Raw genomic sequence first — 16,086 nt, forward strand, 5'->3', positions numbered from 1 at the left:
TAGTTTGGTATTGATCAGTATAGAATTATGGACCAATTGAGATTTTAAAAATGCTGATTTAAAGCTCTAGCATTAATAACTTACATAACATCTTAATTTTATAAAAAGGCATTGGTGAAATTACAAGTTACTATAGTACCAATTGGAGGATAAAATAATTGGTATCACGGGGTCCTTCTCCGATATCACACAATCAACAGAGCTAGAGTATAGTAAACAATTCCAAGACCTTTATTTAGGCAAAAATACGAAAGGTCCATATACGATCCACCACACAAAGGATAAAATAGTCCAGAACATGAATGCAGTTCAGTAACAGGATAAAAGTCCAACAATCCAGCAGAGGATGGCATAGTCCATATACTCTTCCTTCTCTCTGATATGCTATGTCCGCATCATCACTCCACACAGGACTGATTTCTCAGCTTATGTCTTCCCTTGCCCCCTCCTTATGTCCAGGCGTAGTCAGACAGGTTGGAGTGGTTTTCAGGCCTCCCAGACCTGACAAAAGTGCCCCGGGGAATAAGGCACTACAGGGGGTAATTGTTTCAACAAGCTAGTGCAATATGTCATTAGCATATTAGCAAACAGGTTTATTCACTGACCCTCTGAGAAGACAACAATACAGTACTGATATCAAATGGCAACCAGAGCCATTCATCAATTAGCAAATAACTCCTTCTACAAGAGAACACCATGAAAATAAGTAAAATAAAAATATACACAAAAATGATACCCACATAGCATATCACACCATCACAATTGGTTATTACAATAATTGGCGATTTATCTGAAGGGAATCGTATTCTAACAGAATAAAACAGTTGTAAATTGGAAGCCATAAGCCCTTTAAAACAAAGACCTAAAATTGTAAAAAAAAAAAAATTCTATATCTAATTCTTTAACTATTTTAATACTATAATATAATATTTGTTAACACAATCGTCAGTAAATATATAAACATAAGGCGACTCAAAATCATATTATTAATTTTGGAGGACAAAGAGTCAAAAACTGGCCCAAAAAGTAACATCAAAACATGTTTATTGATAATTCAACTTTGCATAAAAGCACATACATAGCACATATGGAAAAAACTTCATATAGTGAAATAGTAAATTGTGACTGTGTCCATTGGTGCAACCAGTACACCAGGTTCACAGATCAGGGCACGATTGTAATCATAGTATAAACTATATGTTGCAGCAATAAATAACTAACAATAAACTCCATATAGGTGAGGAGAATTAGATCTGATGCATGGCAGCCAAAACAAATAGTAGCAGCTAGTAATGGTGCTGACCGTATTACCATACATACATATATGCCTTGCAACATATAGGGCATAAGAGTGTAAAAGCTAGTTACCCATCAGTATTCAGGTGAGCCCGTCTGGATCCTGGATGTGTACCCCAACGCGCGTTTCGCGTCTATGTGTAACCGCTTCCTCAGGGGGCCCCTGAGGAAGCGGTTACACATAGACGCGAAACGCGCGTTGGGGTACACATCCAGGATCCAGACGGGCTCACCTGAATACTGATGGGTAACTAGCTTTTACACTCTTATGCCCTATATGTTGCAAGGCATATATGTATGTATGGTAATACGGTCAGCACCATTACTAGCTGCTACTATTTGTTTTGGCTGCCATGCATCAGATCTAATTCTCCTCACCTATATGGAGTTTATTGTTAGTTATTTATTGCTGCAACATATAGTTTATACTATGATTACAATCGTGCCCTGATCTGTGAACCTGGTGTACTGGTTGCACCAATGGACACAGTCACAATTTACTATTTCACTATATGAAGTTTTTTCCATATGTGCTATGTATGTGCTTTTATGCAAAGTTGAATTATCAATAAACATGTTTTGATGTTACTTTTTGGGCCAGTTTTTGACTCTTTGTCCTCCAAAATTAATAATATAATATTTGTGTTTATTGTACTTTACTCACATACTGCATATAGCACCATTCCAAAGCACTTTAGAGACATTGTTATCACTGACTCCATTGGGGCTCACAATCTAATTTCCCTATGGCTTATACTCATTTGCGAGAAAAACGGACGAGTGCAATCCGATAAAAAATCAGATTGCACTCAGACCAATGTTATTCAGTGGGTGATATCTCATCTGCGATTTTTTTTCTCAGGGGAAATCGGACTGAGAAAAAACCGCAGCATGGTATCTCGGATGAGACTCGCCAATGCAAGTCAATGGATGCGAGAAAAAATGCACAGCACTCTTACCATGCAAGTGCTGTCCATTTTTATGCACTGGTGCCCTTTGAAAAGCCAGCAATTCATATATGGTGTAGCATGGCTAAAGGGTTGTAGTCGACGGGAGGTATGTGCCACATAAGTGCCTTGTTGCTGTAATGTAGCCCGGAGTATTTCTTTGTTGTATATAACCATGTATATATGTGTGTTCAGGACCTGTGGTGATGTCAGACTACATGGCTAATCATGTGATGGGTTACTGGGTGTGGTTAGCTCTATATAAGACAGGCTAATGCCTAACACAGGGGATATGTGTGGAGGTGAAACCCTCCTGAGTGTGTTAAGGCTATAGGACTGAGCCTGGTGGACTGGACACTTTGTTTTTCTTTTCCTGAACTAAAGGCTATTTGTTTGCTATTATTCTTCCATGTGGTTTATGACGTAATAAACCCTGTGAACTTTAAAGGAACGTGCCTCCTGAGTGTCAGCCGTCGCACCTGAGTGAGTCAAATCCCTACAATTGGTGGTAGACGTGCGGGCAGCGTTCCCAGCGGAGACGAAAAGTCTGTTATTGAATGTCCTGGGTCAAGTCTGTTGTAAGCCAGCCGGGGAAAATGGAGGAACTGTTGAAACACTTGGTCCAGTCGCAGTCACAGCAGCAAGAGACCAACAAGCTGTTGATGCAGCAAATACAACAGAGTCAGCAGGAGCAACGGCAGAGCCAGCAGGAGCAACAGCAGCAGATGCAACAGAGCCAGCAGGAGCTACGGCAGCAGATGCAGCTTCTGGCAATCGCCATCCAGGGCAAGATGAGCGCCCCAACCCCAGGTTTGGCTGATGACACCCACGTCCGGAAGACGGTAAGACGCGTATTGCAGAAAATGACCCCCGGGGATGATGTTGAGGCCTTCCTGACGGTGTTTGAGAGGGTCGCTGAGAGGGAAAAACTCCCGCCAGAGCAGTGGGCAGAGGTACTGGCGCCATACCTGACGGGAGAACCCCAGAAGGCATACTATGATTAGACCTTGCAGGATGCCAAAGAGTATCACAAATTGAAAGTCGAGATTCTCGCACGTTTGGGGGTGACATTGACTGTCAGGGCACAGCAAGTTCACAGCTGGGCCTATCACCGTGACAAACCGCCTCGCTCTCAAATGTTTGATCTGTTGCACCTGGTCCAGAAATGGCTGCAGCCAGAGTCATGTACACCTGCACAGATGGTGGAACGAGTGATGATGGATCGGTTTGTGCATTCTCTCCCGAGGTCCATACAGACTTGAGTTGCTCAGGGTGATCCCCAGAATGCCGACGAACTGATCGGACTGGTCGAGAGATACCAAGGGATGGAAGGCTCCTTTGGGAGGCAGCCCATGCCGTACTGGGGGTCCCAGAAAGCTGCTGAGTCCCAAAAAGGGGTGGCGCGTCCAAGGTCACAAAGGGCGGGGGAGGTGGTGCCCAAGGTCCCTACGGGTGATATTATTTGCTGGAGGTGCCACGGGCCAGGACATATAGCTTCCCGTTGTTCCCAGACCACTGAGCAGATGGACTGCAGCATGGGACGCCGTTGTTCATACTATGCGTATCCAGCCTGCAGTGTGAACTCTCCGCCCAACGAGGGACCTCAAGCGTGTCCCGTAAAGGTGAACGGTCAAGCAGTAACAGCACTGTTAGACTCAGGGAGCCTAGTGACCCTGGTGAGGGCCACTTTTCCACTCCACCTGCTCCCGGGAAGGAAGGTCGGAGTGCGGTGCATACATGGTGATGCAAAGGACTACCCTTTGGCCCGGGTGGACATTGAAACTGCATGTGGCACTGAGTCCCACATAGTCGGCGTCGTGCAGGACTTGTTGCACCCTATAATTATTGGCCGGGATTTCTGTTTGTTTTGGGATTTGTGGGGAAAAGGTTCTGAGGTTGCTAGCAAGAGTAGGGAACCAATGAACCCTAAAAAGGTATTGCCACACCCAGAGACAGACAGGTTTCCTTTTTGTGTTCTGGTTGGGGATGAAGAGGAAGTGTCCCCTGCATCTGACATTTTGGAGTTAGAGGTAACCGGTGAAAATTTTGGGACTGCCCAACATAGGGACCCCACTCTGAGGGAAGCCTTTAATAATGTCACAGTTATTGACGGGGTGGTACAGGAGCCAGGGGCAGACACAAGATTTCCCCATTTTCTGATGAGGTGGGAATTGTTGTACCGGGTTACGAAAATAAGGGAGGAGTTGATAGAGCAGTTGTTAGTGCCGGGTCCATATAGACGGAAGGTGTTGGACATGGCCCATTCACACATCTTGGGTGGACACCTAGGGTTGGAAAAAACGCAGGAACGGGTTGTGCAGAGGTTCTATTGGCCTGGGTGTCACCGGGAAATAGTGAACTATTGCAGGTCCTGCCCTACATGTCAGCTAACTGCTCCCACTCCTCATTTCCGGAACCCTCTTGTGCCCCTGCCCATTATTGAGCTGCCATTCGAGAGAATTGCCATGGACTTGGTCGGTCCCTTAGTTAAATCAGCCCGGGGCCATCAGTATATATTAGTCATCCTGGACTATGCCACACGCTATCCTGAGGCAATTCCTCTGAGAAACTCTTCCTCGAAGAGTATAGCCCGCGAGTTGGTCCATGTCTTTTCCCGGACAGGTCTGCCAAAGGAGATCCTGACTGACCAGGGGACACCTTTCATGAGCAAGGTGATGAGGGAGTTATGCAAAGCCCTGAAAATCTCCCAGTTGAGGACCTCGGTGTACCATCCCCAGTCAGATGGCCTTGTTGAGAGATTTAACAAGACACTGAAGAGCATGCTGAGAAAAGTTATAGAGAAAGATGGTAGAGACTGGGATTGTCTCTTACCCTACCTGATGTTTTCCATTTGTGAAGTTCCACAGGCCTCCACAGGGTTCTCACCATTTGAGCTTCTATATGGCCGACATCCACGAGGACTCCTGGATATAGCCAAGGAAACCTGGGAAGCCGAAGTCACGCCCCACAGAAGCGTCATTGAGCATGTGGCCCTGATGCAGCAGAGGATTGCAAAGGTGATGCCTTTTGTGAGAGAACACCTCCTCCAGGCACAAGAAGCAAAGGCCAGAGTCTACAACCGGTCTGCAAGAGTGAGGCAGTTCAATCCGGGAGACCGAGTTCTTGTGTTAGTTCCGACGATGGAGAGCAAGTTCTTGGCCAAATGGCAAGGACCATATGAGGTTGTCGAGAAACTTGGTGAAGTAAATTATAAAATTCACCAACCAGGAAGACGGAAACCATTCCAAGTATACCTTGTCAACCTCATCAAGCCGTGGCAAGATAGAGAGCCGACAGTAACTCCATCGTTGTTAAGCAACCCAGAAGGTGAGGTTGGAGCGGTTACTATAGCGGAGACGCTATCGAAGACCCAGAAACAGCAGTGCCAGGAGTTACTCCAGAAAAACAGGGACCTGTTTTCAGAGTTGCCAGGACACACGAAGGTCATAGAGCACGAGGTCCTAACAGAGCCACATGTGCGGGTGAACGTGAAGCCCTATCGTATTCCTGAGGCTCGTCGAGAAGTTATCTCCAAGGAAGTGGAGCGTATGTTGAAGCTTGGAGTCATTGAGGAATCCAAGAGCGGTTGGTCGAGCCCAATTGTCCTGGTCCTAAAACCTGATGGAGAGTGGAGGTTTTGCAACGACTATCGGAAGTTGAATGAGGTCTCCAAGTTTGACGCTTATCTCATGCCCCGCGTTGATGAGCTCATCGAAAGGCTTGGGCATGCCAGATATATATCCACCTTGGATTTGACAAAGGGGTATTGGCAGATCCCCATGGCACAGGAAACCAAGGAGAAGACGGCCTTTTCGACACCTGACACTTCCTTCGTCATCTGGAGAAAGTCCAAGCGGTGTTTGATGCTCTAAGAGAGGCGGGGTATACAATAAACCTGAAGAAGTGTGCCTTGGGTAAGGAAGAAGCTAAATACCTAGGCTATATAGTGAGTCGTGGAGAAATAAAGCCCCAAATCAGGAAAGTGGAGGCAATCCAAACATGGCCGAAACCACTCTCCAAAAAGCAAGTTAAAGCCTTTCTGGGAATTGTGGGATATTACAGGAGGTTCATCCCGAACTTCGCCACAGTGGCTGCGCCTCTGACTGATCTGCTAAAGGGGACAAAATCGGTGATGGTTAAATGGTCCGAACAGACAGAGTCAGCCTTCCAAGAGTTGAAAGGGGCTCTATGTAAGCAGCCCGTTCTGATGGCCCCAGACTTTAATAAAGAATTTATTCTTCAGACAGATGCCTCAGATGTTGGGGTAGGAGCAGTTCTTTCCCAAGAGCTACATGGGGAGGAGCATCCTGTTCTCTATCTGAGTAGAAAGCTGTCCTCATCTGAGAAGAACTACTCAGTCGTGGAAAAAGAGTGTTTGGCCATAAAGTGGGCGGTGGACACGTTACGGTACTATCTGCTGGGTCGTAAATTCAGACTGATATCTGACCACGCCCCACTAAGATGGATGAGGGAAACAAAGGGTAGAAATGCTAGGGTCACCCGTTGGTTCTTAGCCCTGCAGGACTTCAGTTTCCATGTGGAACATAGGGCCGGAAAGCTGCACGGTAATGCGGATGCCCTATCAAGAATCCCTTGTTTAGTGGGGAAAAGTGCCAAGCCCCACGGCTTTAGGCAGAGGGGGGAGGTATGTAGCATGGCTAAAGGGTGTGTAGTCGACGGGAGGTATGTGCCACATAAGTGCCTTGTTGCTGTAATGTAGCCCGGAGTATTTCTTTGTTGTATATAACCATGTATATATGTGTGTTCAGGACCTGTGGTGATGTCAGACTACATGGCTAATCATGTGATGGGTTACTGGGTGTGGTTAGCTCTATATAAGACAGGCTAATGCCTAACACAGGGGATATGTGTGGAGGTGAAACCCTCCTGAGTGTGTTAAGGCTATAGGACTGAGCCTGGTGGACTGGACACTTTGTTTTTCTTTTCCTGAACTAAAGGCTATTTGTTTGCTATTATTCTTCCATGTGGTTTATGACGTAATAAACCCTGTGAACTTTAAAGGAACGTGCCTCCTGAGTGTCAGCCATCGCACCTGAGTGAGTCAAATCCCTACAATTGGTGGTAGACGTGCGGGCAGCGTTCCCAGCGGAGACGAAAAGTCTGTTATTGAATGTCCTGGGTCAAGTCTGTTGTAAGCCAGCCGGGGAAAATGGAGGAACTGTTGAAACACTTGGTCCAGTCGCAGTCACAGCAGCAAGAGACCAACAAGCTGTTGATGCAGCAAATACAACAGAGTCAGCAGGAGCAACGGCAGAGCCAGCAGGAGCAACAGCAGCAGATGCAACAGAGCCAGCAGGAGCTACGGCAGCAGATGCAGCTTCTGGCAATCGCCATCCAGGGCAAGATGAGCGCCCCAACCCCAGGTTTGGCTGATGACACCCACGTCCGGAAGACGGTAAGACGCGTATTGCAGAAAATGACCCCCGGGGATGATGTTGAGGCCTTCCTGACGGTGTTTGAGAGGGTCGCTGAGAGGGAAAAACTCCCGCCAGAGCAGTGGGCAGAGGTACTGGCGCCATACCTGACGGGAGAACCCCAGAAGGCATACTATGATTAGACCTTGCAGGATGCCAAAGAGTATCACAAATTGATAGTCGAGATTCTCGCATGTTTGGGGGTGACATTGACTGTCAGGGCACAGCAAGTTCACAGCTGGGCCTATCACCGTGACAAACCGCCTCGCTCTCAAATGTTTGATCTGTTGCACCTGGTCCAGAAATGGCTGCAGCCAGAGTCATGTACACCTGCACAGATGGTGGAACGAGTGATGATGGATCGGTTTGTGCATTCCCTCCCGAGGTCCATACAGACTTGAGTTGCTCAGGGTGATCCCCAGAATGCCGACGAACTGATCGGACTGGTCGAGAGATACCAAGGGATGGAAGGCTCCTTTGGGAGGCAGCCCATGCCGTACTGGGGGTCCCAGAAAGCTGCTGAGTCCCAAAAAGGGGTGGCGCGTCCAAGGTCACAAAGGGCGGGGGAGGTGGTGCCCAAGGTCCCTACGGGTGATATTATTTGCTGGAGGTGCCACGGGCCAGGACATATAGCTTCCCGTTGTTCCCAGACCACTGAGCAGATGGACTGCAGCATGGGACGCCGTTGTTCATACTATGCGTATCCAGCCTGCAGTGTGAACTCTCCGCCCAACGAGGGACCTCAAGCGTGTCCCGTAAAGGTGAACGGTCAAGCAGTAACAGCACTGTTAGACTCAGGGAGCCTAGTGACCCTGGTGAGGGCCACTTTTCCACTCCACCTGCTCCCGGGAAGGAAGGTCGGAGTGCGGTGCATACATGGTGATGCAAAGGACTACCCTTTGGCCCGGGTGGACATTGAAACTGCATGTGGCACTGAGTCCCACATAGTCGGCGTCGTGCAGGACTTGTTGCACCCTATAATTATTGGCCGGGATTTCTGTTTGTTTTGGGATTTGTGGGGAAAAGGTTCTGAGGTCGCTAGCAAGAGTAGGGAACCAATGAACCCTAAAAAGGTATTGCCACACCCAGAGACAGACAGGTTTCCTTTTTGTGTTCTGGTTGGGGATGAAGAGGAAGTGTCCCCTGCATCTGACATTCTGGAGTTAGAGGTAACCGGTGAAAATTTTGGGACTGCCCAACATAGGGACCCCACTCTGAGGGAAGCCTTTAATAATGTCACAGTTATTGACGGGGTGGTACAGGAGCCAGGGGCAGACACAAGATTTCCCCATTTTCTGATGAGGTGGGAATTGTTGTACCGGATCACGAAAATAAGGGAGGAGTTGGTAGAGCAGTTGTTAGTGCCGGGTCCATATAGACGGAAGGTGTTGGACATGGCCCATTCACACATCTTGGGTGGACACCTAGGGTTGGAAAAAACGCAGGAACGGGTTGTGCAGAGGTTCTATTGGCCTGGGTGTCACCGGGAAATAGTGAACTATTGCAGGTCCTGCCCTACATGTCAGCTAACTGCTCCCACTCCTCATTTCTGGAACCCTCTTGTGCCCCTGCCCATTATTGAGCTGCCATTCGAGAGAATTGCCATGGACTTGGTCGGTCCCTTAGTTAAATCAGCCCGGGGCCATCAGTATATATTAGTCATCCTGGACTATGCCACACGCTATCCTGAGGCAATTCCTCTGAGAAACTCTTCCTCGAAGAGTATAGCCCGCGAGTTGGTCCATGTCTTTTCCCGGACAGGTCTGCCAAAGGAGATCCTGACTGACCAGGGGACACCTTTCATGAGCAAGGTGATGAGGGAGTTATGCAAAGCCCTGAAAATCTCCCAGTTGAGGACCTCGGTGTACCATCCCCAGTCAGATGGCCTTGTTGAGAGATTTAACAAGACACTGAAGAGCATGCTGAGAAAAGTTATAGAGAAAGATGGTAGAGACTGGGATTGTCTCTTACCCTACCTGATGTTTTCCATTTGTGAAGTTCCACAGGCCTCCACAGGGTTCTCACCATTTGAGCTTCTATATGGCCGACATCCGCGAGGACTCCTGGATATAGCCAAGGAAACCTGGGAAGCCGAAGTCACGCCCCACAGAAGCGTCACTGAGCATGTGGCCCTGATGCAGCAGAGGATTGCAAAGGTGATGCCTTTTGTGAGAGAACACCTCCTCCAGGCACAAGAAGCAAAGGCCAGAGTCTACAACCGGTCTGCAAGAGTGAGGCAGTTCAATCCGGGAGACCGAGTTCTTGTGTTAGTTCCGACGATGGAGAGCAAGTTCTTGGCCAAATGGCAAGGACCATATGAGGTTGTCGAGAAACTTGGTGAAGTAAATTATAAAATTCACCAACCAGGAAGACGGAAACCATTCCAAGTATACCTTGTCAACCTCATCAAGCCGTGGCAAGATAGAGAGCCGACAGTAACTCCATCGTTGTTAAGCAACCCAGAAGGTGAGGTTGGAGCGGTTACTATAGCGGAGACGCTATCGAAGACCCAGAAACAGCAGTGCCAGGAGTTACTCCAGAAAAACAGGGACCTGTTTTCAGAGTTGCCAGGACACACGAAGGTCATAGAGCACGAGGTCCTAACAGAGCCACATGTGCGGGTGAACGTGAAGCCCTATCGTATTCCTGAGGCTCGTCGAGAAGTTATCTCCAAGGAAGTGGAGCGTATGTTGAAGCTTGGAGTCATTGAGGAATCCAAGAGCGGTTGGTCGAGCCCAATTGTCCTGGTCCCAAAACCTGATGGAGAGTGGAGGTTTTGCAACGACTATCGGAAGTTGAATGAGGTCTCCAAGTTTGACGCTTATCTCATGCCCCGCGTTGATGAGCTCATCGAAAGGCTTGGGCATGCCAGATATATATCCACCTTGGATTTGACAAAGGGGTATTGGCAGATCCCCATGGCACAGGAAACCAAGGAGAAGACGGCCTTTTCGACACCTGACACTTCGTCATCTGGAGAAAGTCCAAGCGGTGTTTGATGCTCTAAGAGAGGCGGGGTATACAATAAACCTGAAGAAGTGTGCCTTGGGTAAGGAAGAAGCTAAATACCTAGGCTATATAGTGAGTCGTGGAGAAATAAAGCCCCAAATCAGGAAAGTGGAGGCAATCCAAACATGGCCGAAACCACTCTCCAAAAAGCAAGTTAAAGCCTTTCTGGGAATTGTGGGATATTACAGGAGGTTCATCCCGAACTTCGCCACAGTGGCTGCGCCTCTGACTGATCTGCTAAAGGGGACAAAATCGGTGATGGTTAAATGGTCCGAACAGACAGAGTCAGCCTTCCAAGAGTTGAAAGGGGCTCTATGTAAGCAGCCCGTTCTGATGGCCCCAGACTTTAATAAAGAATTTATTCTTCAGACAGATGCCTCAGATGTTGGGGTAGGAGCAGTTCTTTCCCAAGAGCTACATGGGGAGGAGCATCCTGTTCTCTATCTGAGTAGAAAGCTGTCCTCATCTGAGAAGAACTACTCAGTCGTGGAAAAAGAGTGTTTGGCCATAAAGTGGGCGGTGGACACGTTACGGTACTATCTGCTGGGTCGTAAATTCAGACTGATATCTGACCACGCCCCACTAAGATGGATGAGGGAAACAAAGGGTAGAAATGCTAGGGTCACCCGTTGGTTCTTAGCCCTGCAGGACTTCAGTTTCCATGTGGAACATAGGGCCGGAAAGCTGCACGGTAATGCGGATGCCCTATCAAGAATCCCTTGTTTAGTGGGGAAAAGTGCCAAGCCCCACGGCTTTAGGCAGAGGGGGGAGGTATGTAGCATGGCTAAAGGGTGTGTAGTCGACGGGAGGTATGTGCCACATAAGTGCCTTGTTGCTGTAATGTAGCCCGGAGTATTTCTTTGTTGTATATAACCAAGTATATATGTGTGTTCAGGACCTGTGGTGATGTCAGACCACATGGCTAATCATGTGATGGGTTACTGGGTGTGGTTAGCTCTATATAAGACAGGCTAATGCCTAACACAGGGGATATGTGTGGAGGTGAAACCCTCCTGAGTGTGTTAAGGCTATAGGACTGAGCCTGGTGGACTGGACACTTTGTTTTTCTTTTCCTGAACTAAAGGCTATTTGTTTGCTATTATTCTTCCATGTGGTTTATGACGTAATAAACCCTGTGAACTTTAAAGGAACGTGCCTCCTGAGTGTCAGCCGTCGCACCTGAGTGAGTCAAATCCCTACAACGGCTACTGTAAAAATCACACTGACAGGTTATAATAGAAAAGATAGAATAGATATATACACATAGAATACATATATATACATGTCAGTAACACACACATATATATATGTATTGATATTACATAGATGGAGAGATAGATAGAAGAATAGCCGGTAGTTCATTTGCCGGGTTTTGTAAATTCACTGCAGGAGCCAACAGGATAGAAGAGATGGATTACATATAGTAAATACATATACTGTAGAATAGGTAGATATATAGATATCAGAGACAAATACAATTAGTACAGTGTGTGTGCAAATTAGGGGACATGTATGTAATTAATGAAAGATTATTTTGCGAAAAAAAAATGGCGTGGGCTCCTGTGCAATTTTCAAAACCAGCAGAAGGAAAGCCAGCAACTGGGGCAGATGTTTATAGCCTGGGAAGGGGATAATACCCATGGAGCTTCCCAGGCTATTAAAATCAGCTCACAGCTTTATACTTAGCATTTACTGGCTATTAAAACGGGGGACTCCAAACAAAAATGACGTGGGGTTCCCCCCATAATTAATAACCAGCAAAGGCTATGCAGACAGCTGCAGGCTGATTTTAATAGCCTAGGAAGGGACCATGGATATTGCCCGCCCAGCTAAAAACCCGCCCAGCTAAAAACATCAGCGCTCAGCCGTTCCAGAAATGCCTCGCTCTTTCCACTTGCCCTGTAATTGTGGCAAGTGGAGTAAGAGTTGTGTTACAGATTACGGCATGGGATACAACGATGGACAGGTATGGGTATATTGTTGGTTTATTATTTTTTATTTATTACAGGAGATCGAGGGCTTCGGGGAATTAGCAGACATTGTAAGTACGGTTTAATTAAGAACAATAAAGGAGTCTGTGTGTTTATTTCAAATAATGGACTTTTTAATGGGTGTCTGTGTTTTATTTACTATTTCACTATATGGGGTTAGTAATGGGGGCGTCTAATTGACGCATCTTCATTACTAACCTCGGGGCTTGATGTCACAAAGATGACATTAACACCCCAACTATTACCCCACGTGCCACCACTAAAGGGCAAGTGGGAAGAGCGAGGCTAAGTGCCAGAATTGGCGCATCTTACAGATGCGCCTTTTCAGGGGTGGCTGAGTGCTGATGTTTTAACCAGGGGGGCAATATCCATGGTCCCGTCCTAGGCTATTAATATCAGCCCGCAGCTGTCTGCATAGTCTTTGCTGGTTGTTAATTATGGGGGAAGCCCACGTCATTGTTTTGGGGGGTCCCCATTTTAATAGCCAGTAAAGGCTAGGTATACAGCTGTGAGCTGATATTAATAGCTTAGGAAGCTCTATGGGTATTACCCCCTTCCCGGACTATAAACATCAGTCACTGGCTTTCCCTCTGCTGGTTTTGAAAATTGCGCTGGAACCCACGCCATTTTTTTTCGTAAAATAATCTTTTATTAATTACATACATGTCCCCTAATTTGCACACACTGTACTAATTGTATTTGTCACTGACATCTATATATCTACCTATTCTATATTTATTTACTGTATGTAATCCATGTCTTCTATCCTGTCGGCATAGATTTTACAGAAGGCCGCAGATGAATTACCACTTTTTATTCTATCTATCTCTCTATGAAATATAAAGACATATATATATATATATATATATATATATATATATATATACAGTTAGGTCCATATATATTTGGACAGAGACAACATTTTTCTAATTTTGGTTATAGACATTACCACAGTGAATTTAAGCAAAACAATTCAGATGCATTTGAAGTTCAGACTTTCAGCTTTCATTTGAGGGTATCCACATTAAAATTGGATGAAGGGTTTAGGAGTTTCAGCTCTTTAACATGTGCCACCCTGTTTTTAAAGGGACCAAAAGTAATTGGACAATTGACTCCAAGGCTATTTCATGGACAGCTGTGGGCAATCCCTTTGTTATGTAATTCTCAATTAAGCAGATAAAAGGCCTGGAGTTGATTTGAGGTGTGGTGCTTGCATTTGGAAGGTTTTGCTGTGAAGTAAACATGCGGTCAAAGGAGCTCTCCGTGCAGGTGAAACAAGCCATCCTTAAGCTGCGAAAACAGAAAAAACCCATCCGAGAAATTGCTACAATATTAGGAGTGCCAAAATCTACAGTTTGGTACATCCTGAGAAAGAAAGAAAGCACTGGTGAACTCATCAATGCAAAAAGTCCTGGGTGCCCATGGAAGACAACACTGGTGGATGATCGCAGAATAATCTCCATGGTGAAGAGAAACCCCTTCACAACAGCCAACCAAGTGAACAACACTCTCCAGGAGGTCGGCGTATCAATATCCAAATCTACCATAAAGAGAAGACTGCATGAAAGTAAATACAGAGGGTTCACTGCACAGTGCAAGCCACTCATAAGCATCAAGAATAAAAAGGCTAGACTGGACTTTGCTAAAAAACATCTAAAAAAGCCAGCACAGTTCTGGAAGAACATTCTTTAGACAGATGAAACCAAGATCAACCTCTACCAGAATGATGGAAAGAGAAAAGTATGGCGAAGGCGTGGTACAGCTCATGATCCAAAGCATACCACATCATCTGTAAAACACGGCGGAGGCAGTGTGATGGCTTGGGCATGCATGGCTGCCAGTGGCACTGGGTCACTAGTGTTTATTGATGATGTGACACAGGACAGAAGCAGCCGAATGAATTCTGAGGTATTCAAAGACATACTGTGTGCTCAGATCCAGCCAAATGCAGCCAAACTGATTGGTCGTCGTTTCATACTACAGATGGACAATGACCCAAAACATAAAGCCAAAGCAACCCAGGAGTTTATTAAAGCAAAGAAGTGGAATATTCTTGAATGGCCAAGTCAGTCACCTGATTTCAACCCAATTGAGCATGCATTTCACTTGTTAAAGACTAAACTTCAGACAGAAAGGCCCACAAACAAACAGCAACTGAAAATCACCACAGTGAAGGCCTGGCAGAGCATCAAAAAGGAGGAAACACAGCGTCTGGTGATGTCCATGAGTTCAAGACTTCAGGCAGTCATTGCCAACAAAGGGTTTTCAACCAAGTACTAAAAATGAACATTTTATTTTTAATTATTGAATCTGTCCAATTACTTTTGGTCCCTTTAATAACAGGGTGGCACATGTTAAGGAGCTGAAACTCCTAAAATCTTCATCCAATTTAAATGTGGATACCCTCAAATGAAAGCTGAAAGTCTGAGCTTCAACTGCATCTGAATTGTTTTGTTTAAAGTTCATTGTGGTAATGTCTATAATCAAAATTAGAAAAATGTTGTCTCTGTCCAAATATATATGGACCTAACTGTATATATATATATGTGTCACTGATTGATATATATATATACACTGCTCAAAAAAAATAAAGGGAACAATAAAATCCCACATCCTAGATATCACTGAATGATATATTCCAGTTGTAAATCATTAGTCATTACATAGTGGAATGTGTTGAGAACAATAAAACCTAAAATTGATCAACGTAAGTCATAACTAATATCCCACGGAGGTCTGAAATTGGAATGATGCTCCAAATCAAAGTGGAAAATGAAGTTAAAGGCTGATCCAACTTCAGTGGCCTCAAGACAAGGAAATGATGCTCAGTAGTGTGTGGCCTCCACGTGCCTGTATGACCTCCCTACAATGCCTGGACATGCGCCTGATGAGGCGGCGGATGGTCTCCTGAGGGATCTCCTCCCAGACCTGGACTAAAGCATCCGCCAACTCCTGGACAGTCTGTGGTGCAACGTGATGTTTGTGGATGGTGCGAGACATGATGTCCCAGATGTGTTCAATCCGATTCAGGTCTGGGGAATGGGCGGGCCAGTCCATAGCTTCAAAGCCTTCGTCTTGCAGGAACTGCTGACACACTCCAGGCATATGAGGTCTTGTATTGTCCTGCATTAGGAGGAACCCAGGGCCAACTGCACCAGCTTATGGTCTCACAAGGGGTCTGAGGATCTCATCTCGGTACCTAATGACAGTCAGGCTACCTCTGGCGAGCACATGGAGGGCTGCGCGGCCCTCCAAAGAAATGCCACCCCACACCATTACTGACCCAGTGCCAAACCGGTCATGCTGAAGGATGTTGCAGGCAGCAGATCACTCTCCACGGCGTCTCCAGACTCTGTCACATCTGTCACATGTGCTCTGTACGAACCTGCTTTCACCTGTGAAGAGCAC

The sequence above is a fragment of the Ranitomeya variabilis genome, chromosome 4 (assembly GCF_051348905.1).
Source record: "Ranitomeya variabilis isolate aRanVar5 chromosome 4, aRanVar5.hap1, whole genome shotgun sequence".
Classification (NCBI taxonomy): domain Eukaryota; kingdom Metazoa; phylum Chordata; class Amphibia; order Anura; family Dendrobatidae; genus Ranitomeya; species Ranitomeya variabilis.